Source organism: Rattus norvegicus, chromosome 9, assembly GCF_021556685.1.
Source record: "Rattus norvegicus strain SHRSP/BbbUtx chromosome 9, alternate assembly SHRSP_T2T, whole genome shotgun sequence".
Taxonomy (NCBI): Eukaryota; Metazoa; Chordata; class Mammalia; order Rodentia; family Muridae; genus Rattus; species Rattus norvegicus.
Genome location: NC_141542.1, coordinates 4,542,663 through 4,569,456, shown reverse-complemented (window position 1 = coordinate 4,569,456; position 26,794 = coordinate 4,542,663). Strand labels below are relative to the sequence as shown.

The following is a 26,794-nucleotide window of genomic DNA, read 5'->3' as shown; positions in this document are numbered from 1 at the left end:
TCTTTCTTTGTCTAAATTGACCAACCAAATTTAGGAGAGTTGTATAAGTCTATGTTAATTAAACCACTTGGGAGACAGACCTAGCTCTCTAAGGAAAAATATATATTTCAGCTTTGCAGTTTTGAGCCATCTTTCTGTTCTTCAGGGAAACTTTATGTGTTTTGCTCTCTCTCTCTCTCTCTCTCTCTCGCTCTCTCGCTCTCTCTCTCTCTCTCTCTCTCTGTGTGTGTGTGTGTGTGTGTGTGTGTGTGACTCACTCTCTTACACAATTTAAAACAACATTAATATTTTTTTAAAACCAACAAGCATCAAAAGAGGTACCGGATCTTCACCCTTTCTCCCACATGAAATACATGGATTATTATTTTCGAGTACATAAATTTTGATTACTATTTATTTATTTTCTAAAACGCAGGTAATGGGTTTTAGTTTACTTTTTAAGAAACATTTAAACAATGACTTGACAGAAAAATTGAATATATCCTGAGATCATTATAGCTTACTTTCCAAGTGGTTAAAGTTTTTGACAAATTTGCAAGAAAAGTTAAGTAGTTATTAAATCTTAGTCTGTTCTTATGACTTTTATAAAAATCAAATGGATGTTAGAAGAAAGACGTGGTTTTAAGTAGTGGACTTTTTCAATCAACATATTTAATTGCTACCTCAGGAAATTTGGTAACTTATAGTCAAGCAAAGGCTATCTTTAAGTTTTTTGTTTTGTTTTGTTTTGTTTTGTTTTCAAATATCTCTGATTTACCTGGGCCTTCTGTAAAATAAAGGAAGTTCCTGGTTTTATCTTCATCTTTCCTTTTCCATTTTGGAAAATCAATTTATTTTATCTAATGTAAATATTATCCTTTCCATAAAATTCATATTGAGGTTTGTTCTATTGTTCAGTATTTTAATGCTGGCCCCTAAGCTCTGGATTACATCAAAGACTAGACAATCATCACATGCTCACAAAATTAAGTAATCCTATGTGACCTTTTCTCATAATTTAAAACTATTGGTTGAATAAAAATGCCAACACTCTGTAGCTGATCAGAAGATATGTAGATTGGGTGGGATAGGAGAAAGGAGATCGGGTAGAGAGAGGAGAATACATCATGGAGTAGGAATCCTGAAAATATGGCTTTGAGAGCTGTACACTCGAAATACGAGTGGCCTAGAGAGAAGATTGTAAGTCATATCATGGGTTTATTGGTCAGGAAGTAAATATAAGTAGCATAGAGTAAATATCTTCCTAGCCCTAATGCTGTCTGAATCTTATAAACATAAAGATTTTTTTTTATCAGGGTAGAAACCTGTGATTACAATTATTGCAAAATTGTCATGCTTTAGTTAAAAGACACTTCTTTCTTTTAAACTTTTTAATACAATATGTATTTATATTTATACCCTTCTATCATTCCATCCCTCTACTCTTTACTGGGTTCACATTTTGTGATTCATTTTAAATTAGATATGTCTCTGTGTGCATATGTAATGTGTTTGTGGGTTCCAGTGGAAGTCAGAGTGAGGTTTTGAGTCCTTTAAAACGTGAGCTGTAGGCAGTTGTAATTCATGCATGAGTGTTGTAAACAAAACTGCGGTCCTCTGGAGGAACAGTATGGACTCTTCATTGCTATTTTCTCCATTAGTAAAATAAAATATTTTATACTAATAAACAACAAAACAGCATAAGATATTTGCTGGTTTACAAAAAGAAGATTGAATTCAAATTACAATTATGAAATAAAGTAACAAACTACGGTTATCTGTTTTAGACTTTGTAAAAATATGAAATTCTTGTATATTGGTTATATAAGGCAAGTTTTTTTTTGCCACTTGATTTTTATATATTCATTTGATTACCGTATGTAGTCTGAATATTGCCTTGGCCCAAGAGTTTGGCCTTGAGTAAATAAATAGCATTGTTGACTATATTCAAAAATGGCTCAGGACAACTATGAATCTTAACCTGGCATCCACCTTTTCAAGTACATAACCTTTGTGCCTGACTTCCATTACATTAGGTAATGCAATTGACATTCAGGGATGATGGTGCCTGACTCAAAGATTTCACAATCCTGTAAAATATTTACGGAATTTTGAAATTTCTGTATCTCTGTCTTGATCTCCCTTTTTTTTTATTTCTGTGCGGGTACTGGTAATGATTATGTGTGTGTGTGCGTGTGTGTGTGTGTGTGTGTGTGAGTGTGTGTGTGTGTGTTTATATTTCTAAGGTGTCATATCTCTTCTTCCATCTTAAGAATCACTATCTCATAACATCGCCATGGTGAACTGTGTCTCTCTGAAACCAGAAGTCAAATAAACTACTCTTATATTTTATCTGTTAGGCATTGTGTCATAGAGGCAGGAAAGAAAAAATAAATCCTTAGCTCACAGACTGGAGTGCTCCTTAAGGCATTTAAACTCAATGTGGTGATTCATATTCTACTATTCTCCAGTTTGGACCATCCTTTAGAAACATATGTGAGTTTCTCTGTTTGTTTCTTTGTTTTTTTTTTTCATTATGCCTCTGTATTGAAGCATATTTTAAATCTTTTCATGGAACCGTAGATATACCAGAGTACAGGGCACTTGTGCCACTTTTGCAGCCTTGTTATGAACTGTGATCATGCTCTCTTGTTCTAGTAGGTATGGAGAACTGAGTGTGTTCTTCATATTGTGATTTAGAAGGTGGTCCCTTCATTCTTATGTATATGTTTGTGTATGTATGTGTATGTGTGCATGTGTGTGCATTTGTGTGTGTGTGTTTGTGATGAAATCTTGGGGGTATGTGGGATGAATTTGCAGGAGAGAGAGTCAGTGAGAGTTGTATTCCTCTCAAATTCTCTACTATATTATGTAAAGTATTTTATTACTATATTTATTTGTATGATATTTTGTCTTAAATGTATGTCTATGTACGATATTTGTTCCTGGTGCCAATGGAGAACAGAATATGGCCTTTGATCCCCTTTAAATTGGCATGATTGACAATTGTAGCCTATCCCTTGTATGCTAAAAACGGAACTGAGATCCCCTGGAAGAGTAATCAGTGTTCTATTTAGCCGTTTCTTCAGTGTCATTCTTTACATTTCTTGAGATTCTCATTTAAGCTTGAATTTCTCATTTAATTAGGTAAGACTAGATGGCCACTGTGTACCAAGAAGCTTATCTCTGCCTCCTTATGACTGAGATTAGGTGTGTTTTGTTTTTGTTTTTGTTTTAGTTTTTTTTTGGGGGGAGCAGAGGTTGTTTATTTGTTTTGAATTAGAAATCTAAGTATTTATCTTCATGATTGAATGCAAATTTGTACCTTCTTAACTAATCCATCTTTCCCACAGTGGGATTCTTAATTGTAGCATCTTAACACAAGTACATCCTACCTCAACTGCAGCCATAACCCTGTTTTTTTGGGACAGATGTCCTTGACTTTCTGGCTGATGTTTTTGGCTCCAGAAGCTCCTTTACCTAGCCTTCTCTGGAATTAGGCTCTCTTTTTTTCCTCCCTGGATGCACGAATATCTCCATTGTTAGTATTTTCCTGATTTATATTTCCAAGGTGGAAATCAAGATGTATTGTCTACTTGTGCCCATCTCCTCCAGCTGAAGGATAATATTCATTCCTCCATGAAAGTCAGTAGGTAAGAGACACAGTAAATCTTTATCAAATTGTAAAAATCCATTTTGTGTTCATGGATATGAAGAAGAAACCTCTTGTGCTGAGAATGAGGTATTTATTATAAGAAAGTCATTCATATTTCCCAAAAACTTTTTGTGTGGAGAGTTTGAGGTTTCAATGTGTAGCTGGCATGAAACCTTGAGAGCCTCATGTGTTAATTCTATGACACGAATGTTTCCTACTCTTCATGAAAGGCAAAAATTGTTATCATCAATGAGGATTTTCAAAAACTAGTTTTTAAAAAAAATCTCCTTTCTATACATTTGGATATGGATGTATTTGCAAGACTGTCTATTAAAGGAGAACCCCAGAGTGAAAATCTGTGTAACTTCTCTGACCAGCCATCTCTCTTCCATTATATTGGCACTCAAGAAAACACGAGTCTTGAAGTTTGACTTTGAGTGTTTCTTTCTATCTCGGTTAAGGGAAATATCACTTATAATATGATAGAGATGTTATTTTTTAATGATACACAATAAATCCTTCACATTCATGCACTATTGCTGAAGCATACATTGTAATCTTTAGCTCAGTGAAGTGTTCATAAGGTGAGGAAACCTAAGGCTGGGTTTATTAGTGGCAGTTAGTATAGACCTCAGTTTAACCTGCTTTCACCTTCAGTGTCCCAGCCCTTTCAATTGATGTCAGTTCAATATAAAGTTTTATGGAAAAGTGAACAAGGATTTAATAATAGTCCACTGACATGGAGAAAATACTCATCTATGTTCCAATATGTCCAACATAAAGCCCTATATTCAACATGCCTGGTTGTGCTGTGTGCCTGTTTTAAAAATTGCATGTTCCGTTACCTGGCTTCACGGAGCTTTGTTAACATTAAGGTAGAGGCAAAGACAGGGATGATACTTCACAGTTAGTCTCACAAGGACAAATATCTGCATATTCACATTGAGTGAGAACTATTTCCAATCTGTCCTCCAGAATTCTACTGCTGAATTCTTATTTTAAATTACTCCACACTGTCTTTCTGTTTTGGGGTCCTAACTCCCCTCCTTTGAGCCTTATCCTTCTCTTTTCTTATTCATGGAGATCCCTGAAAAGATGGTACAAATGGTATTCTACATCATTACAGGTGGAACTTTGGTTTCACACAATAATGGCCATTGTGGCTAATCCTTCTTTCAGAAATCCTACTCCTATCTGGATCGGAACTGGAAGCTCCTGTGTTGTTTAATGGAACATCCTCAGAATCTGGACACTTTCTTCCATAGAGCAATATCCACTATGATGCATCAAACTAAATAGGTTTATTTCAGAAGACACCTCTTGCTTGTTATGATTCAATTTATCCTCTGGCTTCTGGCTTGAGATTCTGCAGCTCAGAGACATTTGATCTTCTCAAAGATCACTAAAATGGTACATACTACAGTACCTCGGGCCAAATTAGAGGACATCATAGATTCCTGCACTCTCAAACATCTTTTCTTACCTGTAGAATCTGCTTTCGGAGCTTATAGATCTATGTGACTCCTCAAACTGAGAGACCAAGTCATTTGGGAACAGACTCCATCTTAGAGAACCTGACCTAAGTTTGACCCAAAGCCAGTATCTAGCATTACTTTCCAAGTTACCACCCCCAAGACAAACAAACAAACAAACAAACAAACAAACACATAACAGTGCCTAACTCCATTTCCTAGGCTAACCCCAAGAAGACCTGCATTTTCATGTTAATATCTTTAACAAACCTGTATCCAGCACCAGTTTTCAGGTTATTTTCCCCAACAAATTTGCACCATCAGGTACAAATCTACCACTGCATAACAACCATCAATAAGAAATAAAGTTTAAGTTTTGGCTCCCCACATCAGCTAGTTATGCTTAAGGCCACAAAGCATTGGACACAGATGGTAGACAGGCAAGAAACACCCCTTGCTAGCTGTTATTTATAAAATTGTGCAATCTTCCTTGCTGCTCTCTATAAAACCTTGTCCCAATGAGTGTATAGGGATCTTCTTCACCAAAAACCATCCTGCAGCTCAGCAGTGTATTGAGCCTGAGCTATCCCCAATAAACAAATTGGATTGCATCAGATTTGTTCCTGACAGGTCTTTTAGGGTTCACAAGCAGTTTCTTGGTACTATAAAATGTCCTTGGTGTTTTCCAACCCTTTTCTGGTGTTCTCTCCTTTAGTAATCTCACTCTACATTGCAGAGCTGGTGCCCAACTGTTTTCACAAACCCAGCTCCTGGTCTTTTCCAGACTATCACAGATCTGATTCTGTTTTCGTTACCCTCACACTGCTTTGTAGTGGATAGATTATTAGTGGTGCCACTTTCTGCCTCACTACTATGTACAAGAGTTTCAATCTTAGCTTCTATAGGCACCTCCCATTGCATATATCCAAGGATCCCCCTTGCAAGGTGGGCTGAGTGGTTGCCACTTGATAGTTGATACCTGCCTACCACTGACATGCTGAATTGTGTATTTTCCTTCAGAATCTAGGCAAAGTGTACAGATGCTTGGCTGACTGCTTGCCATTGACTTGTAGTTGTCCAAGAACTTGTCTGTTACTAGCTCCCAGTTTACTCTGCTCTTACTAGGATATTTGAATCTTTTAATATTGATTGTGGCTTTTCAGCATGTGTGGGAATGGATTTCTGTGAAAGGTATTTAATTTTTCTTATGTATATAGATTTGTGTTGTTTTGTGGTGTGTGTGTGTGTGTGTGTGTGTGTGTGTGTGTGTGTGTGTGTTTTGCATGAATGTGAAGGTATGTCTTCCATGTGCGATGGCAAATATATTCATGCTCATTCATTCATTAGGGTAGACATTGTGTGCGTTCCTGGATTCCTTTGTAACTTATTCATGGAGGCAAGGTCTTAAAATGAAACTCAGAGCTGCTGGAAAACCAGTACATCAAGAAAGCCAGTTTGTTCCTGGGGTACAATGCTGTCTGAATAACAGGTAGGTTGCCATGCCCATTCAGTCTTTCTCTTGGTACAGGAATTTTGATATCCAATCTACAAACTTGTGCCGCATGTACCATATTCACTAATCCATAAATCAGCTCATGAAAGAGGTTTTTCTGGCGAGGGGGAAGCCCTAGAGTGGATGCTACCTTGTGAGGGTAGACAAGGTGAATGATAGCTAGGGTGATTAAGGCTTTATATTTTGTGTCCATGGTAACTGTGGCATCTAAATGGAAACATACCCTTCATAGGGGATGCTCATTTGGAGCTTGGTGTTGAGAGCACAGAGTGAGCAAATGTTTTGAAGACAGAGTGATAATGTGCCTGTGACCTTAAAATTTACTCAATGATCCTTCAACAGTAAAGCCATTAATCACAATGCTGTCAGGTAAAAAAGAAAGAACGTCTTAGGATTCTCTTGGAACAAACTGCACACAATGCCTGTTTCAAATCCAAACGTCCTGGACTTCAATGGGTAATGCAATTTTTGTTCGCTCTCAGTGATACAACAAGGTGTCAGGGAGAGATCTGACCTGTTGAGATGAAATTGAGTAATTTCTTCTGGGTTTGTAGCCTGGTCTTCCTTGCATGCTTGCAACACTTGTCTCACAGTTGAACCTTTGTCAGAGATTCAAAGGTAAGACAGTAAAATAATGTTAGAATAGGACAGCAGAGTCAGGAACTGAGCCTTACATTGAATGGCAGCCTCGGTAGTGTAATAATGACTCCTTAATCATTCCTTCCTTTAATTTCTCCCTTCTTTGCTTCTGTCCTTTTTTCCTACTTTCCTTTCTTTATTCTGAGTATGTTCTGTGTTTCATGTACATTCTTGTTTGTATGTCATACTTGCATATGAATATTTATGTACATAAGCATGTGGAATTTCAAAACTGATACCAGTCACTTTAATTGATTACTCTGTACATAATTTTCTGAAGTGGGCTCGCTGAACCCATAGTTCAACAATTTTTTCCCTATCTTTATTAACTTGAGTATTTTTTTTCCTGTTAGCTTTTATTTTCACATGCCTATACTGTTGCTTTTTTTTTTTTTTTTTTTTTACTAACTTGAGTATTTCTTGTTTACATTTCGAATGTTTTTCCCTTTCCCGGTTTCCAGGCAAACATTCCCCTAATCCCTCCCCCTCCCATTCTTTATGGGTATTCTCCTCCCCATCCTCCCCCTATTGCCGTCCTCCCCCCAACAATCACGTTCACTGGGGTTTCAGTCTTAGCAGGACCAAGGGCTTCCCCTTCCACTGGTGATCTTACTAGGATATTCATTGCTACCTATGAGGTCAGAGTCCAGGGTCAGTCCATGTATAGTCTTTAGGTAATGGCTTAGTCCCTGGAAGCTCTGGTTGCTTGGCATTGTTGTTCATAAGGGGTCTCGAGCTCCTTCAAGCTCTTCCAGTTCTTTCTCAGATTCCTTCAAAGGGGGTCCCGTTTCAGTTCAGTGGTTTGCTGCTGGCATTCGCCTCTGTATTTGCTGTATTCTGGCTGTGTCTCTCAGGAGAGATCTACATCCGTCTCCTGTCAGCCTGCACTTCTTTGCTTCATCCATCTTGTCTAATTGGATGGCTGTATATGTATGGGTCACACATGTGGGGCAGGCTCTGAATGGGTTTTCCTTCTGTGTCTGTTTTAATCTTTGCCTCTCTATTCCCTGCCAAGGGTATTCTTGTTCCCCATTTAAAGAAGGAGTGAAGCATTCACATTTTGATCATCCTTCTTGAGTTTCATGTGTTCTATGCATCTAGGGTAATTAAATCATTTGGGCTAGTAGCCACTTATCAATGAGTGCTTACCATGTGTGTTTTTCTGTGATTGGGTTACCTCACTCAGGATGATATTTTCCAGTGCCAACCATTTGCCTATGAATTTCATAAAGTCATTGTTTTTGATTGAGTAATATTCCATTGTGTAAATGTACCACATTTTCTGTATCCATTCCTCTGTTGAAGGGCATCTGGGTTCTTTCCAACTTCTGGGTATTATAAATAAGGCTGCTATGAACATAGTGGAGCACTTGTCTTTTTTTTATATGTTGTGGAATCTTTTGGGTATATGCCCAAGAGAGGTATAGCTGGATCCTCAGGCAGTTCAATGTCCAATTTTCTGAGGAACCTCCAGACTGATTTCCAGAATGGTTGTGCCAGTCTGCAATCCCACCAACAATGGAGGAGTGTTCCTCTTTTTCCGCATTCTCCCTAGAATCTCCTGTCACCTAAGTTTTTGATCTTAGCCATTCTAACTGGTGTGAGGTGAAGTCTCAGGGTTGTTTTTATTTCCATTTCCCTTATGACTAAAGATGTTGAACATTTCTTTAGGTGTTTCTCAGCCATTCGGGATTCCTTAGCTGTGAATTCTTTGTTTAGCTCTGAACCCCATTTTTTAATAGGGTTATTTTTCTGCCTGCAGTCTAACTTCTTGAGTTCTTTGTATATTTTGGATATAAGGCCTCTATCTTTTGTAGGATTGGAAAGATCTTTTCGCAATCTGTTGGTTGCCATTTTGTCCTAACCACAGTGTCCTTTGCCTTACAGAAGCTTTGCAGTTTTATGAGATCCCACTTGTCGATTCTTGATCTTAGAGCATAAGCCATTGGTGTTTTGTTCAGGAAATTTTTTCCAGTGCCCATATGTTCCAGATGCTTCCCTAGTTTTTCTTCTATTATTTTGAGTGTGTCTGGTTTGATGTGGAGGTCCTTGATCCACTTGGACTTAAGTTTTGTACAGGGTGATAAGCATGGATCGATCTGCATTCTTCTACATGTTGACCTCCAGTTGAACAAGCACCATTTACTGAAAATGCTATCTTTTTGCCAGTTGATGGTTTTGGCTCCTTTGTCAAAAATCAAGTGACTATAGGTGTGTGGGTTCATTTCTGGGTCTTCAATTCTGTTCCATTGGTCTATCTGTCTGTCTCTGTACCAATACCATCCAGTTTTTATCACTATTGCTCTGTAATACTACTTGAGTTCAGGGATAGTGAGTCCCCCTGAAGTCCTTTTATTGTTGAGGATAGCTTTAGCTATCCTGGGTTTTTTGTTATTCCAGATGAATTTGCAAATTTTTCTGTCTAACTCTTTGAAGAATTGGATTGGTGTTTTGATGGGGATTGCATTGAATCTGTAGATCGCTTTTGGTAAAATGGCCATGTTTACTATATTAATCCTGCCAATCCATGAGCATGGGAGATCTTTCCATCTTCTGAGGTCTTCTAAAATTTCTGTCTTCAGTGTCTTGAAGTTCTTATTGTACAGATCTTTTACTTGCTTGGTTAAAGTCACACCGAGGTACTTTATATTATTTGGGTCTATTATGAAGGGTGTCTTTTCCTTAATTTCTTTCTCGGCTTCTTTCTCTTTTGTGTAGAGGAAGGCTACTGATTTATTTGAGTTAATTTTATCACCAGCCACTTGGCTGAAGTTGTTTATCAGCTTTAGTAGTTCTCTGGTGGAACTTTTGGCATCACTTAAATATACTATCATATCATCTGCAAATAGTGATATTTTGACTTCTTCTTTACCAATCTGTATCCCCTTGACCTCCTTTTGTTGTCTGATTGCTCTGGCTAGAACTTCAAGAACTATATTGAATAAGTAGGGAGAGAGTGGGCAGCCTTGTCTAGTCCCTGATTTTAGTGGGATTGCTTCAAGTTTCTCTCCATTTAGTTTAATGTTAGCAACTGGTTTGCTGTATATGGCCTTTACTATGTTTAGGTATGGACCTTGAATTCCTATTATTTCCAGGACTTTTATCATGAAAGGGTGTTGAATTTTGTCAAATGCTTTCTCAGCATCTAATGAAATGATCGTGTGGCTTTGTTCTTTCAGTTTTTATGTAATGGATCACGTTGATGGTTTTCCGTATATTAAACCATCCCTGCATGCCTGGGATGAAGCCTACTTGATCATGGTGGATGATTGTGTTGATGTGCTCTTGGATTCGGTTTGCCATAATTTTATTGAGTATTTTTGCGTCGATAATCATAAGGGAAATTGGTCTGAAGTTCTCTTTCTTTGTTGGGTCTTTGTGTGGTTTAGGTATAAGTGTAATTGTGGCTTCATAGAAGGAATTCGGTAGTGCTCCATCTGTTTCAATTTTGTGGAATAGTTTGGATAATATTGGTATGAGGTCTTCTATGAAGGTCTGATAGAATTCTGCACTAAACCCGTCTGGACCTGGGCTCTTTTTGGTTGGGAGACCTTTAATGACTGCTTCTATTTACTTAGGAGTTATGGGGTTGTTTACCTGGTTCATCTGTTCTTGATTTAGCTTCGGTACGTGGTATCTGTCTAGGAAATTGTCCATTTCCTACAGATTTTCAAGTTTTGTTGAATATAGGCTTTTATATTAAAATCTGATGATTTTTTGAATTTCCTCTGAATCTGTAGTTATGTCTCCCTTTTCATTTCTGATTTTGTTAATTTGGACACACTCTCTATGTCCTCTCATTACTCTGGCTAAGGGTTTATCTATCTTGTTGAGTTTCTCAAAAACCATTTATGTACCTAAGCTAAACCTCTTTCCTTGAACCCCATGGTACAACGACCTTCAGACTGCCACTATAAAGGCGACCTGCTATACCCACTCGGCTTATTTATTTGTTTTGTGTAATCTGCTCTATAGACTTCCATGCTAAATCTTTGAGGTAAGCACATGACTCTTTGAAGCCATCTCCTGTGCAACACCTCCTGGATTTGTAAATAATATACTGAATTGATTTCTAAATGGCACCTTCCATGTGGCCCAAATGGGTCCCAAAACAAAATTATGGGCTTACTTAAAGGATTATGAAAGAAAACATAAAAAAAGAAAACAAAAATGAACAACAATAAATCGTCTATTTAATGTTTCACAAAGTGATGCCAATAATTTGTTAAGATAACCAAAGGCAGATGTTTTATTTTTTCACCCTCTCCCTCAATTAAATCCCCACAGATTGCAGGATTTCGTTTTTAATTTACAGTATGATAATTTTTTAAAAGATTTCTTAAATAGTATTTTTGTAAATTGTCATATTCAATTTTGGCAAATATATATATTTGTGCTGTTATAGTAGAAGTATGCCCCAAAGACCTCACCATATATTTAAAATACCAGAAGATCCGTCTCATACACCCCACCTTCCAGCAGTCATAGTATTGGAGACAAGGGTCATTTTGAGATTTGTTTAATGCGACTAAGCTTCTTCTATATTCATTTCATAGATGCACATAATGGATATTGACTGCTTTCCCACACTCTGAACCCCCATCTGGCTAATGTTGAGCACCCTCCCTATAAGTCCTTTTCCTTCATCCATGTGTTATGGTATTTCTTGTTTTGTGACCCAAAGAGACTAGGAGGTACTCTATGTTACCAGGGTTTGGAACTATTTACTGGGGCCTGTTGATGTCACCAGGGTATACCTAAGAAAAATGAAAACTGTCTATCTTCTAGAATTCATGCAGTAGCCCCAGTGCAAAAGGGATAAGTGGAGATTCATGTCACCTTGTTTTTGTAGCTTAGAAAATGAAAGAGATTTTCTTGGTATATTTATTTATTAATTTATTTATGTATTTATTTATTTATTCTGTGTCTGTGTGTGTGTGTGTGTGTGTGTGTGTGTGTGTATGTGTGTGTGTGTGATACATGTGGAGGTGGCAAGAGAATAATGGGGAGTTAGTTTGTTTTTCCCACACTTTAGGTCCTAGGGATTGAAAACTGGTTCCCAGATTTGGAGTTAGGCATCTTTACCAAATAAGCATTTCAGCAGCTCTTAAAAAGAACAATTTTATACTATTGTGTGTAGACTCATTGAAGAAATGTCCACAACTTTCATGGTTTCAGGTGATTTTAGAGACACATTGACTAGGAAAGACTTCGGAAAACCTTCGTACCCATCCACATAACCATGCATACCTGTATACAACAATGTATATTCATAGAAAATTATGTAAATAAATAAATAAATATATAAAATTTTGAAACAAAACAAAACCAAGAAAATCTCTATCCTCATATAAGAGAGGCTCACTATTCCTTAATATCTCTCAACATCAATAGTCTCAACTCCCCAATAAAAAGACATAGATCAACAAACTGGATATACAATGAGGGCCCTGCATTCTGCTGCCTTCAGGAAACACACCTCAGAGACAAAGACAGATACTACCTCAGAGTGAAAGCCTAGAAAACAACTTTCCAAGCATATAGTCGGAAGAAGCAAGCTGGAGCAGGCATTCTAATATCAAATAACATCAATTTTCAAGTAAAAGTCATCAAAAAAGATAAGTCATATTCATAAATGGAAAAATCCACCAAGATGAACTCAGAATCCTAAATATCTATGCCCCAAATACAAGGGCACCTACATATGTAAAGGAAAACTTACTAAAGCTCAAAACAAACATTGAACCTCACACAATAATAGTAGGAGATTTCAACACCCCACTCTCATCAATGGACAGGTCATGGAAACAGAAATTAAACAGAGATGTAGACAGACTAAGAGAAGTCATGAACCAAATGGACTTAACAGATATTAATAGAACATTCTATCCTAAAGCAAAAGGATAAACATTCTTCTAAGCTCCTCATGGTACTTTCTCCAAAATTGATCATATAATTGGTCAAAAAACGGGCCTCAACAGGTACAGAAAGATAGAAATAATCCCATGCGTGCTATCAGACCACCACGACCTAAAGCTGTTCTACAATAACAATAAGGGAAGAACGCCCACATATATGTGGAAGTTGAGCAATGCTCTACTCAATGATAAACCTATTCAAGGAAGAAGTAAAGAAAGAAATTAAAGACTTCTTAGAATTTAATGAAAATGAAGGTACAACATACCCAAACTTATGGGACACAATGAAAGCTGTGCTAAGAGAAAAAGTCATAGCTCTGAGTGGCTGCAGAAAGAAAGAGGAGAGAGTATATGTCACCAGCTTGACAGCACACATAAAAGCTCTAGAACAAAAAGAAGCAAAGACTCTCAGGAGGAGGAGAAGGCAGGAAACAATCAAACTCAGAGCTGAAATCAACCAAGTAGAAACAAAAAGGACCATAGAAAGAATCAACAGAACCAAAAGTTGGTTCTTTGAGAAAATCAACAAGATAGATAAACCCTTAGCCAGACTAACGAGAAGGCACGGAGAGTTTGTCCAAATTAACAAAATCAGAAATGAAAAGGGAGACATAACTACAGATTCAGAGGAAATTCAAAAAATCATCAGATCTTACTATAAAAACCTATATTCAACAAAACTTGAAAATCTGCAGGTAATAGACAATTTCCTAGACAGATACCAGTTACCGAACTTAAATCAGGAACAGATAAACCATTTAAACAACCCCATAACTACTAAGTAAATAGAAGCAGTCCTTAAAGGTCTCCCAACCAAAAGGAGCCCAGGTCCACACGGGTTTAGTGCACAGTTCTATCAGACATTCATAGAAGTCCTCACACCAATACTATCATAATTAATACAGAAAATTGAAACAGATGGAGCATTACCGAATTCCTTCTATGAAGCCACAATTACTCTTATACCTAAACCACACAAAGACCCAACAAAGAAAGAGAACTTCAGACCAATTTCCCTTATGAATATCGATGCAAAAATACTCAATACTCAAAAATACTCAGTAAAACTCTGGATTCGGTTGAATCCAAGAGCACATCAAAACAATCATCCAGCATGATCAAGTAGGCTTCATCACAGGCATGCCGGTATGGTTTAATATACGGAAAACCATCAATGTGATCCATTATATAAACAAACTGAAAGAAGAAAACCACATGATCATTTCACTAGATGCTGCGAAAGCATTTGACAAAATTCAACACCCCTTCATGATAAAAGTCCTGGAAAGAATATGAATTGAAAGCCCATACCTAAACATACTAAAAGCCATATAGAGCAAACCAGTTGTTAAAATTAAAGTAAATGGAGATAAACTTGAAGCAATCCCACTAAAATTAGGGACTAGACAAGGCTGCCCACTCTCTCCCTACTTATTCAATATTGTTCTTGAAATTCTAGCCAGAGCAATCAGACAACAAAAGGAAATCAAGCGGATACAGATTGGTAAAGAAGAAGTCAAAATATCACTATTTGCAGATGATATGATAGTATATTTAAGTGATCCCTAAAGTTCCACCAGAGAACTACTAAAGCTGATAAACAACTTCAGCAAAGTGGCTGGGGATAAAATTAACTCAAACAAATGAATAGACTTCCTCTACACAAAAAAGAAACAAGCCGAGAAAGAAATTAGGGAAACGATATCCTTCATAATATCCCCAAATAATATAAACTACCTCGGAGTGACTTTAAACAAGCAAGTAAAAGATCCGTACAATAAGAACTTCAAGACTCTGAAGAAAGAAATTGAAGAAGACCTCAGAAGATGGAAAGATCTCCCATGCTCATGGATGGGCAGGATTAATATAGTAAAAATGGTCATTTTACCGAAATTTATCTACAGATTCAAGGCAATCCCCAACAAAATACCAATCCAATTCTTCAAAGAGTTAGACAGAAAAATTTGCAAAATTCATCTGGAACAACAAAAAACCCAGGATAGCTCAACAATAAAAGGGGAGACCTCACCGCCTGGTCAGGTGGGCACTGCTGAGGCTGCAGAGCAGAAGAGACCACCAACACTGCCCACCCATGCCCACATCCCTGGCCCAAGAGGAAACTGTATAAGGCCTCTGGGGTCCCATGGGGAGGGCCCAGGAGCGGCAGGACCCCTGCGCCTGAGATACCACCGGAACCTGAAGGAACAGACCGGATAAACAGTTCTCTGCACCCAATTCCCGTGGGAGGGAGAGCTAAACCTTCAGAGAGGCAGACACGCCTGGGAAACCAGAAGAGACTTCACTCTGCACACATTACTGATTCCAGAGGAAAACACCAAATGCCATCTGGAAACCTGGTGCACTGAAGCTCCCGGAAACGGCGGCGCAGATCTTCCTGGTTGCTACTGCCGCAGAGAGCTCGAGGGAAGCACCCCGAGAGCGAACTTGAGCCTCGGGACCACAGGTAAGACCAAATTTTCTGCTGCAAGTGACCTGCCTGGTGAACTCAAGACACAGGCCCACAGGAACAGCTGAAGACCTGAAGAGAGGAAAAACTACACGCCCGAAAGCAGAATACTCTGTCCCCATAACTGGCTGAAAGAAAAAAGGAAAACAGGTCTACAGCACTCCTGACACACAGGCTTATAGGACAGTCTAGCCACTGTGAGAAATAGCAGAACAAAGTAACACTAGAGATAATCTGATGGTGAGAGGAAAGCACAGGAACCCAAGCAACAGAAACCAAGACTACATGGCATCATCGGAGCCAAATCTCCCATCAAAACAAACATGGAATATCCAAACAGACCAGAAAAGCAAGATCTAGTTTCATTTGATCATGATGCTGGAGGACTTCAAGAAAGACGTGAAGAACTCCCTTAGAGAACAAGTAGAAGCCTACAGAGAGGAATCGCAAAAACGCCTGAAAGAATTCCAGGACAACATAAATAAACAAGTAGAAGCCCATAGAGAGGAGACACAAAAATCCCTGAAAGAATTCCAGGAAAACACAATCAAACAGTTGAAGGAATTAAAAATGGAAATAGAAGCAATCAAGAAAGAACACATGGAAAAAACCCTGGATATAGAAAACCAAAAGAAGAGACAAGGAGCTGTAGATACAAGCTTCACCAACAGAATACAAGAGATGGAAGAGAGAATCTCAGGAGCAGAAGATTCCATAGAAATTATTAACTCAACTGTCAAAAAACATGTAAAGCAGAAAAAGCTACTGGTCCAAAACATACAGGAAATCCAGGAATCAATGAGAAGATCAAACCTAAGGCTAATAGGTATAGAAGAGAGTGAAGACTCCCAGCTCAAAGGACCAGTAAATATCTTCAACAAAATCATAGAAGAAAACTCCCCTAACCTAAGAAAAGAGATACCCATAGGCATACAAGAAGCCTACAGAACTCCAAATAGATTGGACCAGAAAAGAAACACCTCCTGTCATATAATAGTCAAAACACCAAACGCACAAAGTAAAGAAAGAATATTAAATGCAGTAAGGGAAAAAGTCAAGTAACATATAAAGGCAGACCTATCAGAATCACACCAGACTTTTCGCCAGAAACTATGAAGGCCAGAAGATCCTGGACAGATGTCATACAGACCCTAAGAAAATAAAAATGCCAGCCCTGGTTACTGTATCCAGCAAAATTCTCAATTAACATAGATGGAGAAACCAAGATATTCCATGACAAAACCAAATTTCCACAATGTCTTTCTCCAAATCCAGCCCTACAAAGGATAATAAATGGTAAAGCCCAACATAAGGAGGCAAGCTACACCCTAGAAGAAGCAAGAAACTAATCGTCTTGGCAACAAAACAAAGAGAAGAAAAGCACACAAACATAACCTCACATCCAAATATGAATACAACAGGAAGCAATAATCACTATTCCTTAATATCTCTCAACATCAATGGCCTCAACTCCCCAATAAAAAGACATAGATTAACAAACTGGATACACAACGAGGACCCTGCATTCTGCTGCCTACAGGAAACACACCTCAGAGACAAAGACAGATGCTACCTCAGAGTGGAAGGCTGGAAAACAACTTTCCAAGCAAATGGTTGGAAGAAGCAAGCTGGAGTAGCCATTCTAATATCAACTAAAATCAATTTTCAACTAAAAGTCATCAAAAAAGATAAGGAAGGACACTTCATATTCATCAAAGGAAAAATCCACCAAGATGAACTCTCAATCCTAAATATCTATGCCCCAAATACAAGGGCACCTACATACGTAAAAGAAACCTTACTAAAGCTCAAAACACACATTGCACCTCACACAATAATAGTGGGAGATTTCAACACCCCACTCTCATCAATGGACAGATCATGGAAACAGAAATTAAACAGAGACGTAAACAGACTAAGAGAAGTCATGAGCTAAATGCACTTAACTGATATTTATAGAACATTCCATCCTAAAGCAAAAGGATATACCTTCTTCTCAGCTCCTCATGGTACTTTCTCCAAAATTGACCATATAATTGGTCAAAAAACGGGCCTCAACAGGTACAGAAAGATAGAAATAATCCCATGCGTGCTATCAGACCACCACGGCCTAAAACTGGTCTTCAATAACAATAAAGGAAGAATGCCCACATATACGTGGAAATTGAACAATGCTCTACTCAATGATAACCTGGTCAAGGAAGAAATAAAGAAAGAAATTAAAAACTTTTTAGAATTTAATGAAAATGAAGGTACAACATATCCAAACTTATGGGACACAATGAAAGCTGTGCTAAGAGGAAAACTCATAGCGCTCAGTGCCTGCAGAGGGAAACAGGAAAGAGCATATTTCAGCAGATTGACACCACACCTAAAAGCTCTAGAACAAAAAGAAGCAAATACACCCAGGATGAGTACAAGTCAGGAAATAATCAAACTCAGAGCTGAAATCAACCAAGTAGAAACAAAAAGGACCATAGAAAGAATCAACAGAACCAAAGTTGATTCTTTGAGAAAATCAACAAGATAGATAAACCCTTAGGCAGACTAACGAGAGGACACAGAGAGTGTGTCACAATTAACAAAAGGAGAAATGAAAAGGGAGACATAACTACAGATTCAGAGGAAATTCAAAAAATCATCAGATTTTAATATAAAAGCCTATATTCAACAAAACTTGAAAATCTGTAGGAAATGGACAATTTCCTAGACAGATACCAGGTACCGAAGTTAAATCAGGAACAGATAAACCAGTTAAACAACCCCATATCTCCTAAGGAAATAGAAGCAGACATTAAAGGTCTCCCAACCAAAAAGAGCCCATGTCCAGATTGGTTTAGTGCAGAATTCTATCAGACCTTCATAGAAGACATCGAGGTAACCCGATCACAGAAAAACACACATGGTATGCACTCATTGATAAGTGGCTGTTAGCCCAAATGCTTGAATTACCCTAGATGCACAGAACACATGAAACTCAAGACGGATGATCAAAATGTGAATGCTTCACTCCTTCTTTAAAAGGGGAACAAGAATACCCTTGGCAGGGAAGAGAGAGGCAAAGATTAAAACAGAGGCAGAAGGAACACCCTTTCAGATCCTGCCCCACATGTGGCCCATACATATACAGCCACCCAATTAGACAAGATGGATGAAGCAAAGAAGTGCAGGCTGACAGGAGCCAGATGTAGATCTCTCCTGAGAGACACAGCCAGAATACCGCAAATACAGAGGTGAATGCCAGCAGCAAACCACTGAACCGAGAACAGGACCCCTGTTGAAGGAATCAGAGAAAGGACTGGAAGAGCTTGAAAGGGCTCGAACCCCATATGAACAACAATGCCAGCCTACCAGAGCTTCCAGGGACTAAGCCACTACCCAAAGACTATACATGGACTGACCCTGGACTCTGACTTCGTAGGTAGCAATGAATATCCTAGTAAAATCACCAGTGGAAGGGGAAGCCCTTGGTCCTGCTAAGACTGAATCCCCAGTGAATATGATTTTTGGGGGGAGGGCGGTAATGGGGGAAGGATGGGGAGGGGAACACCCATAAAGAAGGGGAGGGGGAGGGGTTAGGGGGATGTTGGTCCGGAAACTGGGAAAGGCAATATTATTGGATTTTAAGTGCTCTATGGACACAAGCATTTACATATTTGGTAAGTAGGAGAGAGTTATGCCAATTTGATAATCAACATATATCTAAATCAGGTACATTACATGCCTTGAATACTAGTTTTACCTACTCTGGATGATAGGAGTCCTGGACGTCTGAGTGCTAGTTTATTGCTCTATCACTAATGGCTCATGCTCTAAGATCAAGAATTGAGAAATGAGGATCTTAAAAAGCCACAAAGCTTCTGCAAGGCATAGGACACTGTTGTTAGGACAAAATGGCAACCAGTAGTTTGGGAAAAGATCTTTACCAATCCTATATCTGATAGAGGGCTTATATCGAAAATATGCAAAGAGCACACTCAAACTGCCAGGAGACAAATAAGCCTATTAAAAATGGGGTTCAGAGCTTAACAAAGAATTCTCAGCTGAGGAATATTGAATTAAAGAGATGTTCAACACGTTGGTCATAAGGGAAATGCTAATCAAAACAACCTTGAGATTTCACCTCACACCAGTGAGAATGGCTAAGATCAAAAACTCAGGTAACAGCAGATGCTGGCGAGGATGCGGAGAAAGTGGAACACTCCTCCATTGTTGGTGGGATTGCAGACTGGTACAACCATTCTGGAAATCAGTCTGGAGGTTCCCCAGAAAATTGGACATTGCACTACCTGAGGACCCAGCTATACCTCTCTTGGGCTTATACCCAAAGGATGCTCCAACATACAAGAAAGATACATGCTCCACTATGCTCAGAGCAGACTTATTTATAATATCAAAAAGTTGGAAAGATCCCAGGTGCCCTTCAACAGAGGAATGGATACAGAAAATGTGGTATGTCTACACAATGGAATACTACTCAGCTGTCAAAAACAATGACTTCAAGAAATTCGTAGGTAAATGGATGGAACTAGAAAATAACAACCTGAGTGAGGTAATTCAATCACAGAAACTCACACATGGTATTCACTAATTGATATGTGGATATTAGCCGAAATGCTAGGATTGCCCAAGATGCACAGATCACATAAAACTCAAGAAGGATGACCAAATTGGAGATGCTTCACTCCTTCTTTAAAAGGGGAACAAGAAAAAACTTAGCAGGGGATAGGGAGACAAAGTATAGAACAGAAATTGAATGAATGCCCATTCAGAGCCTGCCCCACATGTGCCCCATAGATATACAGTCACCAAATTAGATAAGACAGATGAAGCAAAGAAGGGCAGGTTAACAGGAAGCGGATGTAGATCTCTCCTGAGAGACACAGCCAGAATATAACAAATACGGAAGCAAATGCCAGCAGCAAACAACTAACCTGAGAATGGCACCCCCGTTGAAGTAATCAAAGAAAGGACGGAAAGAGCTGAAGGGACTTTAGACCCCATTCGAACAACACTGCCAACCAACTAGAGCTTCCAGGGACTAAGCCACTCCCCCAAGACTATACATTGTCTGAGCCTAGGCTCCAAATTCATACGTAGCAATGAATATCCTAGTAGGGGCACCAATGGAAGGGTAAGTCCTTGTTACTGCCAAGGCTGGACCCTCAGTGAATGGTATTGTTGGGGGAAGGGCAGTAATGGGGGTAGAGTTGGGAGGGGAACACCCATATCGAAGGGGAGGGGGAAGGGTTAGGGGGATGTTTGCCTGGATAGTGCGAAAGGGAATAAAATTTGAAATGTAAATAAGAAATGCCCAATTTAATAAAATGGAAAACAGTTCAAGTGTTGTTGTGTGTGTTTGTAATTTCCACAATGGAGAAATGAAGTCCAGTTGATCCTTGAGGTTGATGTCGACCCATCTTAGCCTGCTTGTCAATTCTTATGCCAATAAGACACCATGTCTCTATTGCCTTGAAAAGGAAGGAAGAAAGAAAGAAAGAAAGAAAGAAAGAAAGAAAGAAAGAAAGGAAGGAAGGAAGGAAGGAAGGAAGGAAGGAAGGAAGACAGGAAGGAAAGAAAGAAAGAAAGGTGGATGGTGTCTGAGGAAAAACAATCCTTTGCTTTCCATACACATGCACAAACACACACACACACACACACACACACACACACACACACACACACACACAGGAGTGCAAATACGTACATGCTATATGGTACCGGGTAAGGGTTTTTAAGAGTCTTAGAAGACCTATAAGAGCCCTGTGGGTGGAGCTCCTCATTCTATTATTTTTAAAAACATTTTCCGAGTATATGCTATCTGCATATATGACTGTATACTGTCTGCATGCCTGGTGCCCATAGAAAAGAACACACAGGTTCATGTGCAACTTTAGTTACAAATGTTTTAATCTTTCTTTTGTATGGGAGTTGAGAATTGAACTCGTGTCTTTTGGAAGATCAACCAATGTTCTTAACCACTGAGCCATCTCTTGACCCTTCTTTATTTTTTTTTTATTCTAAGTTCCTTATGGTAACTTCTTTGTATAATCTCCATGGTGACTTGCTTTGCTTTCTGAAAGGGGTACCAGAGAGAGGGAAAGCCTTTCAGATGCACCCATTATTAGTTTCATCATGGGTACCTCCAAGGTAAAGGAGGTGATGATGATAGAAGATTTAGGAAGTTAGACAAAAGTGTCTGATCATCTGACATAAAAACAAATCAAAACAAAACAAACAAAAAGAAACCCACCTCCCAATCATACTATTTTACTGAACCCAAAACAACTTTAAGAGTCATAAATTCTGAGGCTGAGAGTTAGAGGGAGACAACTACACAAGAAAAAAACAAAAAAACAAAAACAAAACAACAAAAAAACAATCTCCACAAGATGATGGCTTTATTGCTCCTGGTAGAAACTAACCAAGCCAATGTCCACTCAGTGAACTCCCATCCTTAGGCTGTCACTTACCATTTTTTTCTGCGGCTTGGTCTTCTGTCTTTCCTGGATGTTCATTTCTTTGTACATGTAAACAAGTGAGCTTAGAAATCTGTAGGCTTTCTGCTCTAGCTGCAGTGCCACAGAGGATTGACACAGGATCTGGTTTGAGAAATTAAGGAGCAATGTGAACTGTTACAAACTAAATTTACCTAAGAACACTGACATGTTAAAAGTTTTCTTTCATTCAATTTTATTTACATTATGTGGTGTGTGTTTGTGTTTGTGTGTGTGTGTGTGTGCGTGTGTGCGTGCGTGTGTGTGTGTGTGTGTGTGTGTGTGTGTGTGTGTTTGAGTTTGTGTGTGTTGTCAGGTAAGGGTGACTATTGAGTTTAGAAAAGAGCATCACATTCCCTGGATCAGGAGTTGTAGTGTTTGCAGGCAATCAGTCATGAGTTCTGCAATCAGTACAGGGCTCTGTATAAAATTTTTACCTCAGAAACATCTCTATAGGCCCACACTCATATTTATTCCTGAAAAATTCTAGTTATGCAAACCAAACATTATGCATAGTTCTCTTATCTTTTTTTCCTCCATCTTTATTAACTTGGGTATTTTAGTTCTCCTATCTTATAGTCAATCATCTTTGATGCTCACAGCATCTGTGAAATACCAGGCATGGAAGGGATAAACATGTTTAATTAAGTTTTGATATTTGTTCATTATAACTTTAATGATAAAGCAAAATCCATCAAACTATTTGTATTAATTTTAATGTTCTCATCTTTTTTTTTCTTTCTTTTTTTTTTTTTTTTCGGAGCTGGGGACCGAACCCAGGGCCTTGCGCTTCCTAGGTAAGCGCTCTACCACTGAACTAAATCCCCAGCCCCTCATCTTTTTTTTCTTAAGAACTCTAAAATTAAAAATTATATTTTATAAATTCTTTGAGAATTTCACACCCTTTAATTTGGTCATATTTGGGATAAAGATATTTTAAAGAGATGTTTGTGCCTCTCATTGTGGCTATCAGACCACTGATACAATAGGCCTTGAGATATTGGAATTTTCCCAGGAATTTCATGCTGAGATGGGAGAAAGCTTTGGACAGCCACGTGAAAATTCTACTCTAGGAAAGATTCCACTCTTTCATATGTTTCCAAAGAGACAGTGATAGCTCAGTGATAGGCAAGGAGATCCTGGGCTGAGACTGTATAGAGATGCATCTCTGTGACCTTCTGTTTAACACTTAAGTCCACTTTAGAACCCTGAATATAGACCTGGGTAGGTTGTGGGTATTTAATTCGTCTCTTTGTAGCTCTTTCCAGTATGGTTCCCATTTAATCTCCATTTTCTACTTTTCATATTTACTTGGCTGCACAGACTTAACTTTCCTTCAAGTGTGGTTAAAGAAGTACCTTGATTGATTTTCTCTTTCTTTGTCTAAATTGACCAACCAAATTTAGGAGAGTTGTATAAGTCTATGTTAATTAAACCACTTGGGAGACAGACCTAGCTCTCTAAGGAAAAATATATATTTCAGCTTTGCAGTTTTGAGCCATCTTTCTGTTCTTCAGGGAAACTTTATGTGTTTCTCTCTCTCTCTCTCTCTCTCTCTCTCTCTCTCTCTTTCTCTCTATCTCCATGTGTGTGTGTGTGTGTGTGTGTGTGTGTGTGTGTGTGTGACTCTCTCTCTTACACAATTTAAAACAACATAAATATTTTTTAAAACCAACAAGCATCAAAAGAGGTACCGGATCTTCACCCTTTCTCCCACATGGAATACATGGATTATTATTTTAGGGTACATAAATTTTGATTACTATTTATTTATTTTCTAAAATGCAGGTAATGGGTTTTAGTTTACTTTTTAAGAAACATTTAAACAATGACTAGACAGAAAAATTGAATATATCCTGAGATCATTATACCTTACTTTCTAAGTGGTTAAAGTTTTTGACAAATTTGCAAGAAAAGTTAAGTAGTTATTAAATCTGAGTCTGTTCTTATGTGTTTTAGAAAAATCAAATGAATGTTAGAAGAAAGACTTATGGTTTTAAGTAGTGGACTTTTTTTAATCAACGTATTTAATTGCTACCTCAGGAAATTTGGTAACTTATAGTCAAGCAAAGGCTATCTTTAAGTTTTTTTTTTAAATATCTCTGTTTTACTTGGGCCTTCTGTAAAATAAAAGAAGTTCCTGGTTTTGTCTCCATCTTTCCTTTTTCATTTTGGAAAATCAATTTATTTTATCTAATGTAAATATTATCATTTCCATAAAATTCATATTGAGATTTGTTCTATTGTTCAGTATTTTAATGCTGGCCCCCAAGGTCTGGATTACATCAAGGACTAGACAATCATCACATGCTCACAAAACTAAGTAATGCTATGTGACCTTTTCTCATAATTTAAAACTATTGGTTGAATAAAAATGCCAACACTCTGTAGCTGATCAGAAGATATGTAGATTGGGTGGGATAGGAGAAAGGAGATCGGGTAGAGAGAGGAGAATACGTCATGGAGTAGGAATCCTGAAAATATGGCTTTGAGAGCTGTACACTTGAAATACGAGTGGCCTAGAGAGAAGATTGTAAGTCATATCATGGGGTTATTGGCCAGGAAGTAAACATAAGTGGCATAGAGTAAATATCTTCCTAGCCCTAATGCTGTCTGAATCTTATAAACATAAAGATTTTTTATCTTTTATCTGAATGATCAAAGTCAGGGTAGAAACCTGTGATTACAATTATTCCAAAATTACTCTGGAAGAGTAATCAGTGTTCTACTTAGCCATTTCTTCAGTGTCATTCTTTACATTTCTTGAGTTTGTCATTTGAGCTTGAATTTCTCATTTAATTAAGTAAGACTAGCTGGCCATTGTGTACCAAGAAGCTTATCTCTGCCTCCTTATGACTGAGATTAGGTGTGTTTTGTTTTTGTTTTTGATTTTGTTTTTTTTTTGGGGGGGGGCAGAGGTTGTTTATTTGTTTTGAATTAGAAATCTAAGTACTTATCTTCATGAATGAATGCAAACTTATACCTTCTTAACTAATCCATCTTTCACCCCGTGGGATTCTTAATTGTAACATCTTAACACAAGTACATCCTACCTCAACTGCAGCCATAACCCTGTTTTTTTTGGGACAGATGTCCTTGACTTTCTGGCTGATGTTTTTGGCTCCAGAAGCTCCTTTACCTAGCCTTCTCTGGATTTCGGATCTCATTTTTTCTCCCTGGATGCACCAATATCTCCGTTGTTAGTATTTTCCTGATCTATATTTCCAAGGAGGAAATCAAGGTGTATTATCCACTTGTGCCAATCTCCTCCAGCTGAAGGATAATATTCATTCATCCATGAAAGTCAGTAAGTAAGAGACACAGTAAATCTTTATCAAATTGTAAAAATCCATTTTGTGTTCATGGATATGAAGAAGAAACCTCTTGTGCTGAGAATGAGGTTCTGAAGTATTTATTATATGAAAGCCATTCATATTTCCCAAAAACTTTTTGTGTTGAGAGTTTGAGGTTTCAATGTGTAGCTGGCATGAAACCTTGAGAGCCTGACGTGTTATTCTATGACACGAATGTTTCCTGCTGTTCATGGAGGGCAAAAATTGTTATCATCAATGAGAATTTTCAAAAACAAGTTTTAAAAAAAATCTCCTTTCTATACATTTGGATATGGATGTATTTGCAAGACTGTCTATTAAAGGAGAACCCCAGAGTGAAAATCTGTGTAACTTCTCTGACCAGCCATCTCTCTTCCATTATATTGGCACTCAAGAAAACACGAGTCTTGAAGTTTGACTTTGAGTGCTTCTTTCTATCTCGGTTAAGGGAAATATCACTTATAATATGATAGAGATATTATTTTTTAATGATACACAATAAATCCTTCATATTCGTGCACTATTGCTGAAGCATACATTGTAATCTTTAGCTCAGTGAAGTGTTCATAAGGTGAGGAAACCTAAGGCTGGGTTTATTAGAGGCAATTAGTATAGACCTCAGTTTAACCTGCTTTCTACCTTCAGTGTCCCAGCCCTTTCCATTGATGTCAGTTCAATATAAAGTTTTATGGAAAAGTGAACAAGGATTTAATAATAGTCCACTGACATGGAGAAAATACTCATCTATGTTCCAATATGTCCAACATAAAGCCCTATATTCAACATGCCTCGTTGTGCTGTGTGCCTGTTTTAAAAATTGCATGTTCCGTTACCTGGCTTCACGGAGCTTTGTTAACATTAAGGTAGAGGCAAAGACAGGGATGATACTTTACAGTTAGTCTCACAGGGCCAAATATCTGCATATTCACATTGAGTGAGAACTATTTCCAATCTGTCCTCCAGAATTCTACTGCTGAATTCTTATTTTAAATTACTCCACACTGTCTTTCTGTTTCGGGGTCCTAACTCCCCTCCTTTGAGCCTTATCCTTCTCTTTTCTTATTCATGGAGATCACTGAAAGGATGGTACAAATGGTATTCTACATCATTACAGATGGAACTTTGGTTTCACACAATAATGGCCATTGTGACTAATCATTCTTTCAGAGATCCTACTCCTGTCTGGATCCAAGCTCCTGTGTTGTTTAATGGAACATCCTCAGAATCTGGACACTTTCCTCCATAGAGCAATATCCACTATGATGCATCAAACTAAATAGATTTATTTCAGAAGACACCTCTTGCTTGTTATGATTCAATTT

General features: G+C 38.1%; 1 pseudogene; it reads right to left on the bottom strand.

Annotated features, from left to right (window-relative positions):
• LOC148003235 (ATP synthase peripheral stalk subunit F6, mitochondrial pseudogene) overlaps positions 1 to 25,307 on the bottom strand; it is a 53,064-nt pseudogene extending 27,757 nt beyond the window's left edge.
• Between the last annotated feature and the right edge of the window lie 1,487 nt (positions 25,308 to 26,794).